Genomic DNA, 25,185 nt, shown 5'->3' with positions numbered 1-25,185 from the left:
ACAGTGCCCCCTTCAATCAATATTCAGACTGGAATTCCAGGCGCCAATATTGATTGAATAGGTCTCTATTAATACCCACGTCTTTCTTTCTTGGAATTTGCACACTTTTCAAAAGAAATCACCGCATTTCTACGGTTATTCCCATCACTCCCGAATCTCCTGCATTTTTCTTTGGTAATCGAAAACTTCCTAACTCCCCAGTCATTTTTCTTTTCTAAATCTTTTAAACTCTCCGCTTCTTTTTGCCCGACATCTTCTATCCTTGTCGTCTTCCTTGTCCAAACTTCATCAAATGGCTTTAGGATCCAGCCAAATCTAACTATCATATGAATTTGGTGAAGGCATTGCCACTTTGCGCCGTTTACTCAACGACCTGCATCGCCCTCGAGCAGGTTTACATTCTGAGCTTTTCTTTGAAGTACATGGGGTACAATCGTTGGGTCCCGCATGCATTTCTCTGGTCCTTGCAGTGTTAGAGGACAATATGCCCAAGGATAACTGGTTTTCCCCAAATCCCTTTTGGGCTAAGTCGGGCATTTCTTCATCCAAGTGGTCGTCATATCGCCGAGGCTTTCCATTGATGAATGATCTGGCTTGGGCTCAATGGATTGACGAACTAGAGCCAACTTTTAAGAAGAAATGGATGAATAATGGCATTTACGAGTTGATATTGCTCTAAAAAACCACCATTATTCCCAAGCCCGAACTGCTTGCTTCTTCTCTTATTTTCTGGAATTCGGGCACAAACACTTTTGACTTTCGCATGGGTCCCATGTCTCCGACTATTCTAGATATGGCTCAAGTCTTCGGGCTAAGGCCATCGGGCAGGATAGTAGATGTTACTCAAGACTGGGCTCTCCCCTCAATTGCTGAAAGCTTAGGTTCATCCACATCCTTCCTCTCCCTGGAATATAACTCTGCAACCTTCAAGAGTTACGAGACCTCGTTCAAGGGATTCATCCCTTTTGTACAAGAAAATTTTGGAGCAGGTTCTTCCCGTGCTGATAGAGATCAAGAGCACATGTATTTCCTCATATACTGACTCAACAAACATGTCTTCCTCAATAAATCTAAAGGAGTGAAGGTTGAATGGATCCCCTTGGTGGAAGCTCTTCATAACTTCGGTGATATAGCAACAGGTTCATTCCTTCTTTCTCATCTTTACCATCTTCTTTTCAAAATGACTCAAGGCGAGCCATTTGAGACTAACCTGAATGGACCCATATGGATGATACAAATATGGCTCCAATGGTACTTTCCAAAGTTTCAGGCTGCCAACTTAGAGTTCCTAAAAGGTGTGGCCCCCGCCTGAATCCTAGTCGAAGCTGCTCCTACTGATCACTCCACCTTCGCCTGCTTTTATTTCTTCAAAGTTTGTAGGACTCGATCAGACCTGGAATGAGGTGCGTCAGTCTTGAGAAGATATCCTTGGTTCTCTGATCAGGCCTTTCAAGATGCTCCTGGGGAAGATGCCACCTCCTCTTGTAGGGAAAAATTTATTAGTTGCATTCAATCAAGAGACATGGCTTGGGGAGTTCGGGGCAATCGATATGATCGAGGGTTGGAGTTGTATCACCCTAACTTTTGCAGCATGCAATTAGGCTTTAGGCAAACCATCCCCATCCCATTTTTTGACTCTGTTCATTGTGGCACTTCCTTTCGTTTATCATCTCCCTCTAAGGTGACCTTTAGAGCTGCCCGACGCAGTCTTGAAGTCATGAGTCAGGCTGCCCGAAAGTCCATCATCCTCAATTTTGAATGTACTTCACTCTTCTCTTCTTGGTGGGAAGACAAATGGACCAAGAAATATAGAGAATACTTGAGAGAGACTCATGATCGCCTTTTCAGTCAACTTTCTCTCAAATCATACCCCAGTTCGGGCAAACTTGAAAATTGGAAGGAGATGATTCAAGAGAAGAATCAGATTCTTCTGATAGGTATTTCTTCTTCTTATCTTGATTCTATAACCCTTCTCTTGAAGCCTTTTAACTTTTTCCTTACTTAACCCTGCAGCCCAAGTGGATGTTGAATTGGTACCTACTGAGTCTGAGGATGACTCAGCTGATGCAGCAGTTCTTCATGGAGCTGCAGCGGAGGCTGAAAGGCGAGAAGCTAGAGAAGGTGGGGATGTTTCAGAAGATTCAGGAGCTGAAAAAGAAGCGCTTGAAGCCACCATCCAAATGTCTAAGCGAAGGAAAGCAGTTGTGATTGAGAACTCAGATTCTGATCCTGCATCCCCACCCAAGACTAAACGACGAATTCCTACTCCGACTAGAAAGAGTAAGAGAACTAGAACCGTCCAAACTCTCAAGTCTTCAGACCCACCTGCTCCAATTTCTGAGGCGGGCAGAAAGAAGTAAAAATCTTCAAGTGAGTTGTGTTCTTTTCTGTCAGATTGCCACCTTTCTTCTTTATCTAATTACCTATGTTTTTTCTTGAACACATGACCTCAAGCATCAAAGAAACCAACCATCGCTTCCAAGGATGAACCATTAGGAGCTGAAATGTATAAAAAGGCTGAAGAATTGCGAAATATCACCCTTAAAGAACTTGAGGTATAATATACTTTTATATCTGCATAGTCTTTCCTTTTTTTCACAAAACCCTGAGCATGATTACTTGAGTCAGGCTGCAAGAAAGGAAAAGCTTCATCTGCCCGATGGCTCTTCACCACTTGCTTGAGAAACAAACCTCTCTCCCCCCCGGGTTAATCCTTCGGAGGTACACTCCCTTTCTTCTTGAACCTTAGGTAACTTTTATAATTTATGGGGCTAATGCCTGATATTTTCTCTTCTTCTGACTTCATCCAGGTCGGGGTATCTGCCCCCTCGCCTAGTCAAGGTTCTCCTTTGATTTCTCCTTCTGTCCTGGAGGCAACTCCATCTTCTCAATTTGATCCATCCACGGGAGTAATGTTGCACTTCGTGGATGAAGACAGTAATTTGGTGAGTAACCATCCTTACATTGATTTCTCGTACATTGTTTCGATATCAACTTCTATTTACCTCTTCCTCAGCCTTCTTCAATACAACATCCATCAGTGGCAACATGTGATGAACCCATAGTCCCTGAGATTTCTGTGACTTCAGAAGCAACTACTTTGCAGGTGTTTGCCTGCCCGACAGTTACCCTTGATGAACCTCCTTCATCTCTTCAGGGTCGAACTCTGGTGAGGAGATATTTTCTTCCTGTTCTTCTCTTACCATCTGCTTACTAACAATTGCTGCTATTCCTGGGCACTTCCAGGGTATTGGTGAAGGTTCAGGCGCAGCTTTTTCTTCCCTGTCAGTGCCAGGGAGTCTTCTCCTCAACCAGGAATTGGTACTCTTCCTTGTGAGGCTCCAGGGCTTAGTCAGGTATATTTCTTCCTCCTAAAACTTCCCTTCACTTCAAACTGTATATTTAACAATTTGATCTTCTTTTGGTCTTTGCAGCAAGTTCTTGAAGAAACTTCTCCTCCTCGCTTGGTTCATAAGTCAAAGCTCCCCCGACCTCATTTAACTATTGGGAGTGCCGGGATTGCTCATCCTGGAATTGAGAAGGCTGGGGAGCTAAAAACTGCCCCATCAGTAGGCACTACCTCATTAGAGGAAACTGGAGTGCGAAATCCCCCTCTTGCTTCTCCATTTTCAAAAACTGCTAAGTTGCCCGAACTGTTATGAAGAATTCGGGCAGCTCGAGACAAGGCTGAAATCTTCGAAGCATTCTTCACCTTCCGGCTTTCCAGAGCAGAAATGAGTTTTCCAAGAATGGGCAAGGAAGGATTTCTCCGCTTCATTTAACCTTAAGGCTCTTTGTGATCTGGAAAAGGTTACGAGTGAGCTTTTCAAAGCCGGCCAACTGTCAAAAACCCAACATGATTCCTTTCTCTCTTTCTTTGAGAATTTGAGGGCTCTTCAGGACCAACATAAGAGAGCAGAAAGACAAGCCAATCGTGTAAGATGCTTCCAGGAGAAGGAATCAAGTACTTCTGCTCAGGTAGAAAGGTTGATGAATGATGGTTCACTAACGAAAGCAAGGATTGGAGTGGTGACTTCTAAAATCCAAAAACTAGAGGAACAACTAGTTGTTCTCAAGGCTGAGCAAGAAACTCTTCTTGACACCATCGAAAATCAAATCGAAGAAGTGAATAAGACAAACTCGGAGTTAGAGCATTCTAGATCTCAACTTGCAAATAGCCACACTGTTCTGGCCGAACCTAGTAGGATTTTTACAATCATGCAGACATATCATTCTCGAATAATCACCCTGAGTGAAGATGTAAAATTATTAGACTAGGATTACTTGTAATCCCTCTTTTAGTGGAATGAACATGTACTTGTCTTTTGCTTGCTTTGCTTCTGGCCTTTGTCTGAACTTCTTTCGAGCAACTCTTTGCCCCCTTGCTTACTTTCTTCTTTATTTGAGAGAGGGTGTTGTGACAACCTGAGATCCATCTTTCCCTTCTGTCGTAACAATTGATGACACTGGCTTCTCCATTTAAACCAGATGGATCGCGTTGATAGGAGCTTCCGGGAAATGATTGGTATCAACCATCATACTAGCTTGTGGCTTGTCAAGTAACAACTTTCTCTTCACTATAAGGTCTTGTATCTAGTCTCTGAACTGGACACAATTGGTTATAGAATCGTTGAAGGTATAGTGTAACTTGCAATACTTCTTTCCCCTCAGCTCTTCTGGTTTGGGCATCTTTTTCGTACTGTTGGGCACAATCACTCTTGCCCGCACCAGCTCTTTATAAATCTCAGGTGCTTTGGCCAGATCGAACAAATAGCTCTGGTACTTGGGAGGTTTCATCTGAACAAAGCCTCCATCGTTCATCACAATCTTCTGGTCCTTGATGGGTTGAACTAATCCTTTCACTGTCAATGGTTTGAAAGGCGTAGTCATCTCAGAAGCACACACCTCGACTTCCTCTCTGTCATGGCCATCCTCCTGCTCTGGCCCAATTTCTCCTACTTCCACATGATGAATTGCAGCTTTGTTTTTGTAGAAGGGAGGAGCTTTGGAAGTATGCTTCACTTGCTGTTCTTCTAGCAATAGCCTTTCATATTTTGTGGCAGCAATGACTAATTCCTGTAGCTCGTTAAATTGTGTATCATAAAATCTTTTCCTCAAAGGTAATCTCAAAGCCCTTTGAGTAATTGATATAAGCTGAGCTTGGTTAACAGGGAATTGGCACCTCATCCTTATCTTCCTGAACCTCATCATGAAGTCTTATGTGGACTCATGCTCTTATTGTTTGACTTCAATCAGATCATTAATAGTCATTTTTGGTTCTATTCTGTAAAATTGTTCATGAAAAGCCATCTCCATTTGCCCCCAGTTGGCAATAGAGTTATGGGGTAATAGAGAATACCACTGGGATGCAAGTCCTGCCAACAAATTCCCAAACAACCTTAACTTGTAGTTTGGGTTGTCTTCATATGCCACACAATGATTAGAGAATTTGAAAATGTGATCTCTGGAGGACACACTGCTATCTTTACCTGTGAATGTTGGGAATGCGGGCATCTTAAAGTTGAGAGGAAATGGATTCTGCTCATTAATGTATTCAGGATAAAGCTTTTGATAAGTAATCCTGAACACTTGGCGAGCTCGTGGTTGAGCATTTTGAACCACTGCCCTCCTCAGTTCAGCCAACTTATCCTTTAGTTGTTGAGTAGCTGTATTATTATTCTGGAAGAGAAGGGCGGACTAGTTTTTTGGGCTTCGGTCATTGCCTGTGAATGTTTTTTTCTTTGATTCAGGCTTTCTCCAGTTGGTTTCCCTTCCCTTATGAGCCAATGGGGGTGGCCTATAAGGAAGAGGTTTATCCGAAGCTGCGAAACTTTCTTTTTGGCTGGACTCTCCTGTTGTTATGGGCATCCCATACTTTGTCCTTTCCTGCTCGCTTTGCTTCCTGTTATTAAATGATAATAATGGGAAGCTAGGAAACTCTTTCTCCAGGACCAGCTCTATCACAGGTTGACTTCCTTCAGGAACTGCTTTCTTCTTTCCCCTATCATTTTCTTCTTCTAATAGTGGAAATAGGGGAATGACTGGCTCACTTCTGATGGTAACCTGGCTCATCCCACTCCCTTAAGCGCCTTTTGAAGTGGAAAACTCCAGATCTAGCCTTCTCTGTAAATTCCCTGTTAAGGTACACAGTCTACTGACTTCCCCCTTGGTGCATCATAGTAGCTTGTAATTCCTCATTAGTTCATTTCCCTTCCGACTTTCCGGATGAAGATGGGCTTTCTAGAACCACCTGTCCTGATGGGGAAGAAGGATTTCCCGATTGATCTGTCATTGGTAGCAAAAGTTGAGAAGAACCGTCCTTTGTATTCTTTCTACAAAGTTTATGGCCTTTCTTCTTGGACATGCAAGATCAACACAAATTCGAATCCCACCGGGCGTGCCAAAACTATGTTCGTGGCAGGAATTATCGTTGAGGATGTTTCCTAGCCAACGAGCACACAACTCCCCGAGAGGTCGGCGCCGGTTGATGCTTTCTGTCGGGCTTCTGCTTTACTGGCGGGCTTGTCGGGCAAGGCTGAAAGAGAAGGACATAGTTAACTTTGAAATGTGCCTTTGTGGGGCCTTAGGTGTAGGCCTTGAGGCTCACAATCAAGATTAACTTTTCAGTGTTCAGGCGTGCCACTGCCATCTTCAGCATGGCAGATGTAAAACGGATGTTGAGTTTTAATTATATATATACTCGAGAGACTATGTTAGTTATGACATGTGCCTTTGTGGGGCCTTAGGTGTAGGCCTTGAGGCTTCCTGTTAATAACTAACTTAGTACTCGAATACATAAGGTTCATTTTCTTGGTTATATGAGTCTTATAACCATTATACTTCTGATTATCTGAGCCCGAAGAGCAGAATGAATCCAAATAGGTGCCTTTGTAGGGCCTTCGATAGGCCTTGAGGCTTCCCATCAGAACTCCTTCTATACTCAACGTTCTAGCCCGAGGAACAGGATGACTCTAAAATAGGTGCCTTTGTAGGGCTTTGAATAGGCCTTGAGGCTTCCCATCAGAATTCATTCTGTACTCGAACGTTCTATGGTAATCATAATATAATAGAAATAAAACTAAGTGACTGGTCGATTACTTGCGCCTCAAGTAACTTCGGACTTCTTGTTTATCAAAGCTTGTCGTGGATGGGTTAAGTCCACATAAGGTTCTTTTTTATGCCTTGAGGCCAAGGATTTTTGAGTGATCAAATCTTACATGCCCGAGGGCTTAGAACTTAGATCTAGCTTGAACTGTGAAGACATATTCAAATCGGATTCAAACGCTCAGAGAGTCTTTTAATAGCCATATTACTAGAAATAACTTGGATACAACTTGTAGTATACAACATATTACTAGGCTAATGAATGAAAAGACAAAAACAAAGAGGGTCGGGTAAGGTTTAACCTTGTCGGGCAAGGCTGATCGTCTTGCAACTTCCTATCTTTGTGGTTTGTCAGGAGGTTTGAAAGCTTAGAAAAGGGGTTGGGAGATTAGTTTACAGAAAGAAATCGATACTACAGCAAGAGTTGAACAGGGTAGCAGAGCTATTACAAAGGGTTTATCCCGAAAGGGATGAAGGCTTGGGCTGACTACAGCTTCGTTTTGAAGGCAAATCTGGCTTTGAGAAGAGTTTGTGCTTGTATTTGTTGGTTTGTTTGAGTGTCCTTAACTCTGATTTCTCTTTCTTCTTTTATAGACACTTTGGCTTGGCCTCCTGTAGCAATAATCTTCCCCGAATACAGTTTAAAGGATAGTGACTCATTAACTATTTACTTGTACTGCCACTGTAAAGTACTTTTGGACTTATTAGCTGGCTGGTCTATACCACTTGGCCCTTGGGTAGGTGAGCAAGTGGTGCAAATGATCTGTACCTAGTCGGGAAAGGCCTTTTTGTGCCTTCTGGGCTTGGGCTGTGCTTCGGGCTTTTCTCCTCTTTTTGGGCCAACTCCCTTCTGAGCCCAAAGTTTAAGTTTTAACCCAAACAGAGACCACGGGTGGCACAAGGAGCGGCAAACCACTTCCACCGCAACAGAACGCCAATTGAAATGAAATGATTCTACTGTCTCCGCGCATTGCTCACAAATTTTTTTTGTTCTGTTTCTGCACGTTGAAATTAGTAGTAATAAGTGAGATGCACTTGGTTGTGATTCTGTGAAATGAACTAATTCATTTACTTGATATTTTGAAACATAACGAATAAGATATACTGAATGGAAGAAGTTGGCTTGGTCTTGAACTTAGAGAAGAAGGCAAGTCAGAAGAGAATCTGGAAACCTAATTAAGGAAGCAAAACGACGAACCAACAAAATCTTGAATGAAAAAAATAACTAAAAAGACATAAAAATGCTTATAAAGTAAGAATACCAAATGAACAAGACAACAAAAATGAATTAACCTCAAAAAGTTCAAATGAAGAAATATATACCTATTTCATTGGTTCCTCAAGTACAAGGGAAGGAACATGTTGGAATTTATAGAAATCCTCTCCTCCTTCATTAAGCCTACTACAGAATGTTTTTGGCATCCAATTGATAGTCAATTCTCGGAGGCTAGTGATATATCTCAGACCATCTGGAACTGTCTTCAATTTACTGCAGGAACCAATGTGCAATTGATAAAGACAAGATATGACTCTTTCCTTCACCTTCCACTCTTCTAGGTTTGTCAACAAGAAAAGGGAAAGAGATTCAAGATGAAGAAAGCCTCATTTAGAGAACACCATTGTCGAACCCTGATTATAAGCGAATGTTGAGTTAAGGCGAAGAGATCTCAGGTTTGGTATCTTCTCTAGCATTGCCATTTGGTCGGCCATGAGGTCACTTAGAGACAACCATAACTTGGTGAAGTTGGGAAACTGCAGGAGGTCCGTTGGTAAGTCATCAATCGGTCCCCACAACATCAGCTTATATACATTACGATAACTTAATGTAAGAATTACATAAGAATTAAGCTAATAATATTACCAACATAGTGTTAGGATTACCAACATGAACAAACAGATTAGTAACAACCAAATCATAACATTACATTAGTCGCAAGGATGACTTACCTGATGGAGTTGCCATTGAATGAATAACAGAAGTAGTCTTCTACTTCCAGCACACAGCAACGATCTCTACTATTGAATAGGGTTTAGTTTTGAGAATCTAATTGTGTGGAAGCAGGGACTTCTTTAGCAGATATATATATATATATATATATATATATATATATATATATATATATATATATCTTCACATTATATATATATATATATATATATATATATATATCTTCACATTATCATATTAGAGTTTCACTCGAACCAGCCTATTATTAGTAAGAGTGATAATCTCTATCTCTTCAATAAGATTAAGTCCCATCGTGACTCTATATATCAGTATATACTTGATAAGAGTTTTAATTAGTTAGTTGCACAATTATTAAACTCCATGATTCTTATCACATAAAGGATCTCAGACTCCTTAAGTCCCACCTAACTCATACAACAAGTTATGTGTAACTCATTAAGCAGTCTAGTTGTTATCTCATTTCATTCAAATAAAGTTTTACATTCTCCCACTTGAATGTCAATGATATACCTTAACATAATAAGACTCATGATGATCATTGAGTCTACAGAACCTTGCAACTACTTTGCTTACACTAGTACAAGTCACGGTTTGCGCGACGAAGCATGGTTCGTCGTGCAAAGTAAAAAAATGTCGCCTGAAAATTATCCCAACGAAAACTTCGTCGCGCGCAAACCGTCCCGCAAAGGTCGTGAAAGCAGGGTTTACGTGACAAAGGCGTAAACTGCATCACGCAAAAGGTCTTTCCGTGATGACAATACTTGCGTTGCACAAAAGGTCTTTGCGCGATGACAATACTTGCATCGTGTAAAAGATCTTTGCGCGACGACAATACCTGCATATCGCACCTATCTTTGTGAGACAACAATATTTGCGTCGCACAAAGACCTTTGTGTGACAACAATACCTGCGTTGCGCAAAAGGTCTTGTGTGACACATCTTGTTCTCATTGTCATGCAAAGATAGGTGCGCAACGTAGGTATTGTCGTCGTTGCGCAACCCCCCCCCCCCTTTTTTTCAAAATATTTTTTATTTAATTTTTTATAAATAATTAAATTAAATTATAAATAATAATTAATAAACCAAGAAAAAATATTTAATTGTAAAATATATGAAAATGTACATACAAACTGTATGCACATAAAAGAAAAAACTACAACAAGTAGTCGTCTAGGTTTCGACTGGGCAAAGTGCCTGAAAGGTCGAAGGTGAAGCAAGATCAAGTGTTGGCATTTGGATTTGGAGGCTGGACGTTTGTAAGGCTTGTAAGATCATGCTCATCTTCTCGTCCTAGGCTGCAATCTAGGCTTCCCGAGCATCATGGTCTGCTTCCTGGGCCGCAATCTTATCTAGGCTGCAATCTAGGCTTCCCGAGCATCCTGGTCTGCTTCCTGGGCCGCAATCTTATCTTTTAGGGTTTCCACTTCCTCTATCGGGACGATGACTTGTCCTGTGGTCGGTCCCGAAGAAGAGGCACCCGTTTCACGAACCTGTGCCTTCCCCATACCCCAAACAACCTTGCCATGACAACGAATGAGCTTTTGATCCAGGATCTCAGTCAGGATTTGAAAACTTGCAACATCGGGTATAGTGACGTCCTCGATCGAGGTCTCAAAGGAAAGCTGCGATGTTGCTTTTTGGAGAACAGCAGTGCCCTTCTCCATTATAGCAGCCTGTAATAATAAAGAAAAAACATTTAATATTTAATAAAAAATGTAATTAATATTTGAACGATTCATAAATATAAGAATAATAACAATTACATACTTACATGGAGTTGCTTAGTGGTCTCATCACTGGGTCGAACATAAATGTCCTTGAACATGTCGACCTCTGGGAACTTAGAACCCTCCTGAAAAAAAAAACATTAAGAAAATTTTATTAATCAATAATAAAATATAAATTATATAAAATTAAAAAATTAATATACTTTTACCTGACGTCGCGCCTCAACCCTATATGAGAAGGGCATCCAACTAGAATGGTGGAGAAATGTCTTTGACTCCCGAGCTTTCTTGCTAGTCACATATTTCTTCTGTTAAACACACAATATAGTGTGACTATTTGAAAGAAATTATTAAAAATGCTTAAAAAATAACTAAAACAGTAATAAATTATTATGAAAATATTATGTACATACCACAAATTTTGTGTTCGCAAAATATTTGCAAAGCCACTCCCAATCCTCCGGCCGCTTCAACAACTCGATTGGGCAACCTTCTAGGCGAGCAATCTCCGGATCATCCCATTTCTTAAAATGCGCGTGGAGTTCGCACTTCCAATTTTTGTACCAGGTTGCTAAGTTCTCCTTTAAGTAGGCGGTGGCCTTGGGGGATATGTCCTCAAGACTATAAATGACCTACACATATGAAAATAATAAAATAATAGTAAGAAATTTAATAATATTAAGATAATATACTTTGGTTTATAATATTTGTAAACAAAATTAAATAATTATAAAGGTTAAAAATTAATAGACTAACAGACAACTCACGCCGCACCAATTTCATCGTCTTCTCGAGAATTTCTACCCAAGACTCCTACTGCATAGGACAATGCCACCAAATAACAAAACTACAATTGGTAGCGATGCTGCTATGCTGCTGTGAGGTAGACGCTCCATGATGTCGCAAGTCATACGCAATCTTGATCTTTTTGTTGGACACACATATGTTGTGTGCCAGCTTCAGCATTCGATTAGACCCCTTGGTGTTTTTTTAACTGCCTAAAATAACTTAAATGGTGAAAACCCTAATCTTAAATTTCTATAGAAAATTTGGCAAAACCTCCCCTAATAGTATATCATTTACCAAAACCAGAAACAGTAAAATAATAGTAATTCACACCCACAACACGTTTTCACAATGTAGCAAATTGTCACAATCATAAAAATAGTAGTTTTAAAATGAAAAAAAATACAACGTAGTGAGAATTAGAAAAAACTACCTGGTTAGGAGCCCCGACCCTCGACTATGGATGTCGAGGAAGTGTGATCAGAAGGCTCTTGATGGCGACATCGTCGGTGAGGCTGCCATGCACTGAGCGGCTAAATCGACACTGATAATGCTGATGATGCGGCCACCTAGGACTCCCTAGGAGTAGCCTCAGTAAGGTGTGTAGGCTTCCCAATCAATGGAGCACTCATGGCTGAAGCAGAAGGTGCTGAAAATGTGGGAGGCGCATTGGTTACACCATGATGACGAGTGATCAACCGTGACATCTGTACAATTTTTGAACCATAAAAATATAACATTAGAAACTAATCCTTTCTTGCATTTGAAACTAATCAATTAGCATCCAAAGTAATATCATATCCTTTCTTGCATTTGTTCACACACACACACACACATGTATATATATAAAGCAATATTGCAAAGGTAGAAAGAATACTAATTCAAAAGTAAATACTAATGCAAAGGCAATATACAGATTAAGGGAACAAAAGCAATACCAAAGTTCATTACATTTAATAGTTCTCAAAGAAAATTGAAGGCTTAAGAAAACACTCTAGTATTCAAGATTCATAAAGAAATTTGAAGTCCCAGTACAAGGTAAGCGACTAAGTTTAAATGAGCAAACCAAATTCTACTACCCCATAAATTTTACATCAACCTATTTCCAGAAATTCATAATATCAAGAAAATAAATTAATTTATTAAATTTTTTGTACTAAAAAAGATAACAAATAATAAAGGAAAAAGAATTAGACAAAGGAAAATCAGCAAAAGTAAAGCTAGCTGAAGAAAGCAAAAAAGTACAGACCTTCCATATTAGCAAGCACCATTGTCATCCATAGCTACCAAGATCAACCAAAGACAAACCCACCATTACCCACTTCCCCAAATCACAAAAATCACCCACTCTACCAAAATCAAAACCCTAAGATCTCACCAACAAAAAAACAACCCACCAATTAAAAAAATCACAGACTTACAACCATTCCATTCGCTTTCTCTGCTACCCTTTTCGCCATACTTCCCTCTTTGCTCCCTCTCCCTCTTCTCTCATTTTTTTGGACATTTTTATGATCTTCAGGTAAACAATTGTTCTTTGGAAGCATCATCTTGATAATTCCCAAAAAGTAATCAAAACACTCATTTGACATACAAAACTTGATCTTGCCATGCATCAACTCCACAATTGCCGTGAGCACTAAAAAGTTCTTGCAACCCAGATATAATTCTTGCTTGGCGTTTTTCAATAGTTTTTCATAGTTTTTTAATGCCTTACTGTCCATGGTTGGACGAACGTCATCTCCCCCTTTCTGATTGGTGTTGGGTGAGGCGTATGGATAAACGTCATTTAGAATATCCATAACTTGTTCATTAGGATCCACATTAGATTCAACAGTCTCCATTCATGTCACGTATGAAGACGAAGCATGGTCTAATCGTTCTCCATGATGATTCCAAGTAGTATAGGCCTCCATCATCCCATTTCTTAGTAAATGAAATTGAACATTTTCAAATGTCTCCCTCATTGAGTTGTTACACCTCCTACACGAACACTGGATATGAGTTGAACCTAGGTTGTGTCTAGTTGCGAATTCAATGAACTCATTATTCCATCCAAGTACTCAACATCACATCTATTTTGATTTTGTATCCACTGTTTTTCCATTTTGTGTGTAATCACAATAAAAATACAAGAATTACAACAACTTTAACTATTGTCTTGTCACCTTATGCCTCCGGTAAGAGCCCTATCCCATTCAGGAATGCACAGTTATGTGCCGTAATTTACAGTTTCATTGGATTAAATTTCGACGTGGGCAAATTTCGGCAGCTTCTCTTTACAGTTCTTCAAGTGCATGCCATAGATATATAATATCTACCGTGTACTTGAAGAACATCAAGAAATGTTACCAAAATTTCTATTATCAAAACCTAATTCGTGAACTGCAAACTACAACACATAACTATGCATTCCCAAACTGTCCAAAAAATGGGACAATTCAAGAATTAATTGGATTGCAGTCATACTTTCACATCCATGCATGAAATCCAACTAATTCTCAGATGGGAAACTAAGCTTTTCTTGAAAAAGTGTACGAAGTTAAGTAGTATTAACTTTATACAACACAAAACAATTTTGTACATGATGTACAAAAATATGTGCATACAAATAAATTAAATCACAATAATTACTGAAACTAAATAAAATAGATAAAATTAATAAAGATTAATTTAGCAAAGAAAATATCTTCAAATTCGTTCTTCAACGATATTCGTATACAAAAATCCTATACAAAACAAATTTAGTTGTTTTAGTTTGAATTCTCAATTCAAAGTTATATATACAAAATCAAATTGCGTACAGGATAGGGATAGATCGAGGAAGGGAGAGTAATTGGAGAAGAAGAGAGATGAAATATTTGTATGATGAATTTAAGAGCAAGAGAGGGATTGGAGAAGGTTTTGAAGAGAGATGGAGGAGGGAGGTAGCTGCTACAATTGGGTTTGTAGTTTTTACCTCCCAAACTGCTTTTGTGATGTGGAAAAACTCATTGACTTTGTGTGACGAAGCATTTCGTCGCGCAATGAAGATGTACCTTTGTCATGCAATGTTGGGAAAAAAATGGTAAAAGCCTTGGTTTGGCGCTAGAAAATTGTGCGACGGACCACTAGCATTGCGCAAATAGTCTTTGCACAACGCTGAGCCAAAACGTCGCGCAAAGGTCATTTGTGCAACGCGGTTGGTTCGTCGCGCAATTTTCTGCCGCCAAATCAAGGTTTTTACCGTTTTTTTTTCCAACATTGCACAACGAAGGTATACCTTCGTTGCGCTTAACAATTTTGCTCGACTTCGTCGTTCAAAGTCCCGTCACGCAAAACGATTTTGCATGACGGAATGCTTAGTCGTGCAAAGTCCCATCGCGCGAAATGTTCTTGCATGATGCTTAGTTGTCAACATTTCGCAAAATGTCATTGCGCAATGTAATTTGCTCCGTCACGCAAGTGTGTTGTTGTACTCGTGTTAGTAACTTGTCATTCCAAGAAAAATGCAGAACCATGAAAAACAAAGCACGTCTAAATTGCACTTTGCACTCTATGATCACATGCACACTAGACTTGAAACACTATGTTACTACTAGCGTCACGATATTGAGAACTAACAAAACAAAATGATAGTTCCTCAAAACAAAAGTAGTTCACAAAAGAACTCAATAACGTTGGTAACAAAATCCAATTTTTCTGTTAATTTAGAATATGATAAAAGAATAAGTAAAATACGACATACTGTTTATAAATCAATACCTGTTATTAAAATATCAGCCACTAACACTTCAAATTTTCAATACAAAAGGTAATCTTTTACTCCCACTGATTAAAAGAGACCAAATATATACACAAATTATTACTCCCACGGCTTAAGAGAGTAAAAATAAAACTTTATAAATGCCTAAAATGAAACATATACCTTGCAAATGTTCCCACTAGCAAAGCATTAGTCATGGGATCTAGAACATAAAATTTGTGAGCTCAACATCTTTATTCTAGATATTTGTAGGGAAGTGATTCTTGTGACTGAAAAACTATACAAAATCATTTGGTCAGTTTTGTTCATCTAATATTGACAGAAATAGAAAACTTTAACTAAATGTTTTCTAACTACTTCTAGAGCATATAATTCTTGAATCATCTTTGGACATAAACTGATTATATTAGGTTTGCATAGCTAAAACATAAAACACAAGGGCATTCATATAAAGCTTCAACACTTTTGGGGCAGATGAAGTACATATAATCCTGTCAATTCCATGTTTCACTATGCATTGATTTATAGTTCAATTAAATAAGAAATTTCTTTTGAACATATTAATTATCTATCAATAACATATAAATCACAAGTTCAATTTCTTGAACAATAAACAAGAATTAATAAGTAAAACACTTTTGAGTAGAATGTACCAATTAATCCTTCTTGAATATGAATCTAGTCGTGTTGTATTTATCAGTTCAATATTGATAAAAACGATAGTGATTCAAACTAATATTTCCTGCAAGGTTAGTTGCATATGAATATAAATAAATATGATGATTTACGTTTTATCTACAGATGCAAAATCAATGAGTGTGAAGCCCATAATATATTATTTCTCTCATTTGAGCAAACACTCCTCAAAATCGCAAGGTTCATAAATAATCAAAAATAAAAACGTAAATAATGATCACGATTTTTATATGTGAATATTTAAAATTAGGTCACAGATTAAAATGAAACCATATAAGAGAATCCAAAATCAAATTTATGTTTTAATTCTAAAACAAAGTTGATTAAAATAAACACTTAGTTTAGATATCTTAATAACATCAATTTTTCAACAATAATTTTAATCAATTTAGAAGTCAGAGAAAATTAAGGCAAAAGATTGACACATTTACCTATTTCGGTCTTAATTCTACAAAATACACCATGATGTAGTCGAATTGTGGGGGATCAAACAAACTACAAATTGCATGATTGTTACACCTTTGGGTAGAAACAAATCATGCAAAGAAAATACTTGCATAGCTAGCCAAAACATAAAATACACAGAATACATATAGTTTCAACAACTTTGGCTAGATGAAATTATGTTAGCAATACTTTATGATTTGCTATAATACTAATTTATAGTTGGTTAGTGATTTCCTGAAATTCCCATTGGGACAAAAGTATTCACCATATAAATTAGAATTCTGATTTTTCAAAATAATCATTTAGAATAGTATTAAAAATTCCATTTTGTTAGATATTCAATGATTCTCAAACGATTAAATCAAACACAAGAGTATGTCGTTATTGACATTAAACAGTAGAGTTCTTGAAAGAGGAAACATAGTTATTCAGTTATTTGATAGGGACCAAAATGATCAATTAGTATACTGATGCCACTTTCCAATTTTGTCTCAAAAGACAATTATCATCATAATCAAAATTGATGACCAAATAAAACATTGGTTTAAGCAAAATAAACCAATACATCTTTAAATCAAAATTTAATCAGTGTTGAGAATTTGCATAAAACAAGAACAAATTGGAACAATAAACTTGTCAAATAATCAGTACCATTAGATGTGCACAAATAAATGAAAATAATATTTCAGAACACAACCAGGTGTTTGAAGTCCCAAAATTTAGCAGTACTAACTTATTTTGCAAATTCACTAAAACCTCAATTCCTGTTAAATTGTCATGAAAATTTTCAAGTACGAACTAGACATAGATGCTTACTATTTCAAATTTTTTTTTATGTTTTTTAAAAATTTATAAGGGATTAAAAAATGAATTAAAAAAAAGATGTGCTGAGAAACTGTAGAAAATGTACAATACAGACTTGCACAATCTTTGGATTTTTGAGGGTCTTTCTACTATTGCGGCTATTTGGAAGGCTCGAAATAAGTTTATTTTTGAAGGCCGACCACTTTGTTATATCGTCTTTGCATGTTATCAATTCTGCGATTGTTCATGGTGGAAAGTTTATTCCTGGTTACTCTCAGGGTTTTGACACTCGAATCATCTATTCGATGGAGATCGGACCTATCTCTCGCAAGGCGCCTACTATTCTTCCTATCTTTGGTATCTTCCTTGGTTTTCTTGGATTAAACTTAATACAAAGGTTTATCTAAAGGAAATCCTGATCATGTTGCTTGTGGATGAATTTTCAGGAATTGCCATGGTCATTTTCTTGGTGGTTTCTACCAATGGATTGGTTATTGCAACTTTGTTTTTTTTTTTGCAGAATTATTTGCAATTATTATTGGTGTAGAGTTTGTATATTAGCTGGGTTCTCATTGTCTTTGGTTAGAAAGTGATAGCTCTAGTGTCATTTCTACTCTTCAATCATCAGATTTTGATCCTCCATGGCCTCTTCATACACAATGGTCTATTTGTTTACACCGCATTTGGAAAATGACTTTGTGCTCATCTCACATATATCGGGAAGCAAATTTTATTCCGGACTTGCAAACTCATCCACAAGCAGTAGGACTAAGATTTCCTTTAGATAAACCATCTATATTAAGTTTAATACAAGGAAACCAAGGAGGAGACCAAAGGTAAAGAAGAATAGTAGGTGCCTTGTGAGAGATAGGTCAGATCCCAATCGAAGAGATGATTCAAGTGTCAAAACTCTGAGAGTAACCAGGAATAAACTTTACACCATGAACAATCACAAAATTGATAGACATACAGAGACGATGAAAACAGAGTGGTCGGCCTTCAAAAATAAACTTATTTCAAGCCTTCCAAATAGCCGCAATACTAGAAAGACCCCCAAAATTCCAAAGATTTTGCAACTGTCGGGAAAATGGCTTACGCACATAGATATCCCAAAAAAATCCAGAGAATCTGAAAGAGGTAAAGAGGTACCAAAATGGCATGCTAACCACCTCCAAAGCTGCCTAGATATTCTACACTCGAAAAAAAGAAGAGCAGTAGATTCTTCAGAATTACAACATAAACAACAAATGGATGCCAAAGAAATACCACATAGTTGAAGCGCACCCTCGGTAAGAAGTTTATCATGAAAAAGCTGCCAAGCCAAAATAGATAGCCATGGCGGAATAAAATGTATCCAAATAATCTTAGCCTAAGTAAAATCATTACGTTCCTTCGAATAAGCTGATAACTAGAAGAAAAGGAAAACTTCCTAGTACGTGAAGGCTTCCAAATCAATTTATCATCATCGACATTTAAGGTCAAAGGTAGACGTAAAATTTGTTGCATCACAAAAAGGAATAAATTTATAAAATAATCTGGGAAATACCAACTTTGTGCTTCAATAACATCTGAAACCTGAGGAAGAACCTTAGGTGAAATGACCGAAGATAAATAAGGGCTAATAATAGGTTCATCCAACCATTTGTCAAACCAAAAGGAAACGGACCTCCCGTCACCAATAATCCAATGATGATTATTGTTTAGAATGGGCAAAGCACGCTTCAGACCATGCAACACAGAAGACCGTAAATAAATATTTTGTTTTTTGGAAGGCAAAAGAAGAAAACGCTGATGAGCAAAAGAACCCCACAGAGAAGAGGATTGTAAAGCATCCCATCCAAAACTAAGCGAAGCTGTCAAGTTCAAAGAAGCTAAATCACGAAGACCAAGCCCACCTGCATTTTTAGGTCCACACACCGTACTCCAATCAACAGTTACCAACTTCCAGGAAGCTAAATCCCCTGACCAAATAAAACTCCTTGCGTAAGCAAAAAGATGTTTTAAAAGGCAAGATGGCAATTGATAAACTCAGAAATTATGGAGGAACAAGCTTTGATAAACAAACTGCACTAATTGAAATCATCCAACCATTGAGAGAAGTTTCCTTACCAACATAGGAGGAGGGCTTTAGCCTTGCCAACCAAAGCTTGAAAGTGAATTCTCATTGGCTTACCACGAAAAATGGGTACCACAAGATAAGTGAAAGGAACAACACCCAAACGAAAGCCAAGGTGTATCAAGACATGCACTCTACGATGAATAGAGGAGGAGCCGAGATAAAAAGTACTCTTAGTTGCATTAATAAGTTGCCTTGATGCACAACCATACTTATCCAAGAAATTTCGAAGAAAACGAAGAGATCGAACATTCCCACAAAAAAAAAAAATGAAAAGATCATCAATATATAACACATGAGTAGGAGGGCAACAACCTCGTGGGGCTGAAATAGTAGTAATCCGTCCAATAGAGAAAAGTGAAGATAAACCACTGCTTAGAGCTTCCTCTAACATTATCACCATTGAAAAGAGTAACAATCCTGGAAGAAGAATATCTACCTCAAGCATAAGCATGGAAAAAAGCAGTATTACGATCACCTTCAGTAAGCCATTAACTCGGGCACGATCACGCTAGAAAACTTCTTGCATACTGTTGATGCACAAAACCGGAGGTCTTGGAACAACATAAATCCGACCGTGAATCTGCAAGTAATGTAAATAACACAAAATGTATCGTGGTTCACCCCAAGGTTTGGGCTACGTCCACACTAATTATTGTATTTCTCTGAGAGGTGAGGGAGAGAGCCTCTGTAATGAGAAGGGATGTGAAAGGGGTGAAAAGGCTCCAGAAATGACCTATTTTCATTGTGAGAGTGAGAGGTCTTTTTATAGAATAAGGACTCGTCACTTCTTACATATTTGCCCTTTCCTTTATTACATAATTACATTTAAGTCCCTCGAGTATTTATACGAGGTCTAAATACGAGGCCCTAAATATGGTATAAACAGTACTACATATTTGCCCCTTCCTTTATTACATAATTACATTTAAGTCACTCGAGTATTTATACGAGGTCTAAATACGAGGCCTTAAATATGGTATAAACAGTAGTCTCCCAAGTCTTCAGTCAAGAGAGTCTTTTGGCTAAAGTCTTGAAATTCAGTCCATGTGTGGGCCGAAGTAACTAGATGTTGTCTTAAACTGATGCTCGATATGAGGCGGTGCTCAATCTGAAATGATGCTCAACTAGAAGTAGCACACGCTACGAGGTTGCTCGGCTTGTGGCTTAAGTTGCCTTGGTTGGCTTGGCTTGTGGTGTTGAAGGTGAGGGAGTCCCTTTTATAGAATAAGGGCTTGCTCCTCAATACATGAATGATGGGCTAGAGTTGATGCTCTCTAATGATGGTGAGGAAGTCCCTTTTATAGAATAAGGGCTCGCTCCTCAATACATAAGTGATGGGTTAGAGTCCCCCAAGTATTTTTCATGAGTGCTCTCTAATGAAAGTGAGGGAGTCCCTTTTATAGAATAAGGGCTCGCTCCTCAGTACATAAATAATGGGCTAAGTTCTCCAAGTATTTTTCATAAGGCCTAGTTGAGGCCCAATTTATGGTGTATAGTGTAGTCCCCCCAAGTCTTCAGTCAATAGAGTCTGTTGTCTGGAAACTTCAAATTGAATCCATGTATGGGCCGAAGTGGCGGTTGTTCGGAGGCTGCATTTGTATACCTTGCACAGAAGCTTTGTAGGTGAAGCTTTGTAGGTAAAGCTTTGAAGCTAGAGCTCTGTAAATGAAGCTTTTAAAGCTGGAGAGTACGAGTTGTACATTTCATCACTTGGTTGGTGGCATGAAGGAGAGTACGGGTTGTACATTTCATCACCTAGTTTGTGGCATGAAGATAAGTTCCTTCTACACCTGGTTGGCGGCATGAGTGGCAAGTTGCCAAATGATATTAGAGTACGGGTTGTACATTTCATCACCTGGTTGGTGGCATGAATGGCTAGTTGCCAAATGATATTAGAGTACGGGTTGTACATTCATCACCTGGTTGGTGGTAATAGCGGCAGGTTGCCGAAATAATTGTGGAGTACTGGGCATACTTTTGATCACCTGGTTGATGGTAATAGCGGCAGGTTGCCGAATAATTTTGGAGTACTGGGCGTACTTTTGATGACCTGGTTGGTGCTATTTTGGGCTTATGGGCCTTCGCCCTACACAACATTCCAGCCCATTTATTTGGGGCTTTGCTTTTTTTTTCTTTTCTTTTTTCTTTTCTTTTTTTACCCTCTAATGGGGTTTATACATATGTCTCCGAAAAATACGAAAAATAAATTAAATCATACAAAAAACAAGAAAAGTAAATCACATCATTCTGGTAGGGTGTTTATTCCTTGTTTTTGCTTTCTCTTTTCCCTTTTGCTTTGCTTTTTGCTTTCTCAGAAAATGGGGGCATCTTCTTTGTTACTTTTTATTTTTTGAATACTGAGGACGGCAAGCTCCACGTTACTGTTAGAAAATCAAATGCTTTGCAGTGTGAAGCAAAACCAATTTATGGTGCCAACAAGAGCTTCATCAAAGGAGTTCAACCACAATTCTAAAAAACTTCACACACTCTTGATCAAGACAGTGTGAAGCAAAACCAATTTATGGTGCCAACAAGAGCTTCATCAATAGAGGGCAACCATAATTCTCAAAAGCTTCACACATTCTTATTCAAGACAGTGTGAAGCAAAACCAATTTATGGTGCCAACAACAAAAGCTTCATCAATGGAGGGCAACCACAATTCTCAAAAGCTTCACACACTCTTAATTAAGACAGTGTGAAGCAAAACCAATTTATGGTGCCAACAAGAGCTTCATCAAATGAGTTCAACCACAATTCTCAAAAGCTTCACACACTCTTGATCAAGACAGTGTGAAGCAAAACCAATTTATGGTGCCTACAAGAGCTTCATCAATGGAGGGCAATCGCAATTCTCAAAAGCTTCACACACTCTTGATCAAGACAGTGTGAAGCAAAACCAATTTATGGTGATAACAAAAGCCTCATCAAAGGAGTTCAACCACAATTCTCAAAAGCTTCACACACTCTTGATCAAGACAGTGTGAAGCAAAACCAATTTATGGTGATAACAAAAGCCTCATCAAAGGAGTTCAACCACAATTCTCAAAAGCTTCACACACTCTTGATCAAGACAGTGTGAAGCAAAACCAATTTATGGTGCTAACAAAAGCTTCATCAATGGAGGGCAACTACAATTCTCAGACCTTCGAAGCAAATTCAATTTATATGGTTCATCCAAACCTTCGATTACTACAAGGTGTGGCTTGCATCACAATCTCTTGCTCAACAGTGTGGAAGCAAAATTTGTATATGTTGTCTCTCCCACATTTTCAAATTTCTAGTTTTCCAAAAAAAAAAAGAAAAAAAAAGGGAAATTCAACAAAGCTTCATCAATGGAGGACAACTACAAATTCTCAAAAGCTTCACACTATCTTGATCAAGATAGTGTGAAGCAAAATCAATTCATGGTACCCAACAAAAGCTTCAACTCCAAAGCTTCACCTACAAAGCTTCAACTCCAAAGCTTCACCTACAAAACTTCAACTCCAAAGCTTCACTAAGAAAAGCTTCATCAATGGAGGACAACTACAAATTCTCAAAAGCTTCACACTATCTTGATCAAGATAGTGTGAAGTAAAATCAATTCATGGTACCCAACAAAACCTTCAACTCCAAAGCTTCACCTACAAAGCTTCAACTCCAAAGCTTCACCTACAAAAGCTTCAACACAAAAGCTTCACCCACAAAAGCTTCAACACAAAAGCTTCACCTACAAAAGCTTGACCCACAAAAGTTTGACCTACAAAAAGCTTGACCCACAAAAGCTTGACCCACAAAAGCTTGACCTACAAAAGCTTCATCCACAAAAGTTTCACCTACAAAAGCTTGACCCACAAAAGCTTCACCTACAAAAGCTTGACCCACAAAAGCTTGACCCATAAAAGCTTCACCTACAAAGTTTCAACACAAAAGCTTCACCTACAAAAGCTTCACACTATCATGATCAAGATAGTGTGAAGCAAAATCAATTTATGGTGCCCAACAAAGCTTCAACCTCAAAGCTTCACCTACAAAGCTTTAACACCAAAGCTTCAACTACAAAGCTTTCAATATATATATATATATTTTCAGAAATTCAAAAATTCAAAAATTCGGAAATTCAAAAATTCGAAAAAAAAAGAAAAAAAGAAAAAAATCGAAAAAAAAAATTGCCTAGGCCTCATCTTCTTTGGGCCTAACAACTTTCATAACAAATATATATGAAGAAGGCTCAGAAAGGAAATGCCTCATTCGTCAACTCCCTCGACCGGAGACTTGGGGGACTTCTACCATATGCTACTGCATCTTGATACTCGGAAGTCTCACGACCACTCAGTGACTTGGATTTTTCAAGTTTCCAAACGAGAAGTTTTCCTCACTCGGGAAATTAAGGGAGCACTACCTTAACCTACATGCTTCACTCACAAAGCTTTAACATACAAGCTTCAACAAAAGGAAAAATTCAAAGAACTTAGTGAAGAAGGCCTTGGTGTATTTAACACAATACTATGAAATGAAGCAAAGCTTGTTTATTGATATCTCCGATAAGTTACAAATATGTACATATACATGAATCAAAACAAACAAACAAGAGTGAGCCTTCACAAAGGTTGCTCAGGAGAAGTCTTAGCAGTCGGCAGAGCCCCAGAAAGAGGAGGCACCAGAGGGTGATTATTCGGAGCCTCAATACTAGGCAGAACCCCAGAATGAGGAGGCACCAAAGGTTGATCATTTGGAACTTCATTACGCGGTACAGCCCCAGAAGACAAAGGCAATAAATGTCTTTGGAACAAACTCATACACCTCTGATGATCAAGTAAAATCTTACCATCAGATTCCTGCAGCTGGTCGATCTTCCTCTTCATGTTTGTAGCATAGTCATGTGTGAGCCTGTGCAACTATTTATTCTCATACTTGAGCCCTCTGATATCTTGTTTAAGACTTATCACTTCAACCGCCAATGATTCAACTTAGCGGGTTCGAGCAAATAGGCGTTGGGCCATATTAGACACAGAACTTGCACATTGAACACTGAGAGCCAAAGAATCCTTAACAGCCAACTCATCAGACCGTTTGAAAAGTCGTCTGTTATCTTTGGGAGTGAGAAGGTTCATGGCCACCACCGCAGTGGTCATATCATTCTTCATCACAGAGTCCTCAACGGTAAGAAGACCAATAGGGGATAAGAAGGATGGGCACCATATGTTGTCTTGAGAAGGCATGGCTGCCTCTTCACCAAAGTTCAAGTCAAAACGATGGTCGTATGGACCAGACATTCTCAGAAATGATGAAAGAGAAATAAGGTGCAATAAATCTCTGAAGTAAGGGGAAAATTCCTACAAGCAATAACTCTCTGAATGTACTCCTTGCACACAATTGGTGCCCTTATAAAAGAAAGAGCAACGGGGCCGTTGGTTTAAAAATCGAAGAGGCACCACTCTCCAGATTTCGAAGAGGCATCACTTTCCACACGCAACATCAGCTCCTCGAGTACCACAGATAATTTTGCCAAAGATCTCTGACAAAGTTTAGACACATAAATTTTGAAGGTCCAGCTACCATACTATTACCCACAAGGGTAAAGGAACAGCACCACTGCTTGATAACTAGAAAGTCTCAATGTGTGTCAACCTCCGTGCTCCGTGGCAAGGCATACTGCTTTCTCAAAAATTGAAGAGGCACCATTCTCTGAATCTCGAGAGCCAGATCCCCGACAGGATTGCTTGTTCGAAAACTGAAAAGGCACCGCTCTCCGAACTTCGAGAGTCAGATTTCTTTGGATAAAGCTTGTCTGCAATCTGCACACGC

The 25,185-nt window shown here is 38.7% G+C and overlaps 1 long non-coding RNA gene across 1 annotated transcript; it reads right to left on the bottom strand.

Moving 5' to 3' along the window:
* Positions 1–22,606: 22,606 nt before the first annotated feature.
* On the bottom strand, positions 22,607–23,268 carry LOC126598342 (uncharacterized). The gene is made up of 3 exons (XR_007614793.1): positions 23,214–23,268; positions 23,022–23,137; positions 22,607–22,867 (listed from the first exon to the last, which is right to left on the bottom strand). It is a non-coding gene; the product is annotated as an uncharacterized LOC126598342 (long non-coding RNA).
* Positions 23,269–25,185: the final 1,917 nt, after the last annotated feature.

This window comes from Malus sylvestris, chromosome 14, assembly GCF_916048215.2.
Source record: "Malus sylvestris chromosome 14, drMalSylv7.2, whole genome shotgun sequence".
NCBI classification, from domain to species: Eukaryota; Viridiplantae; Streptophyta; class Magnoliopsida; order Rosales; family Rosaceae; genus Malus; species Malus sylvestris.
The sequence above is the reverse complement of the archived record's forward strand: the minus strand, read 5'-3'. Positions and strand labels throughout refer to the sequence as shown.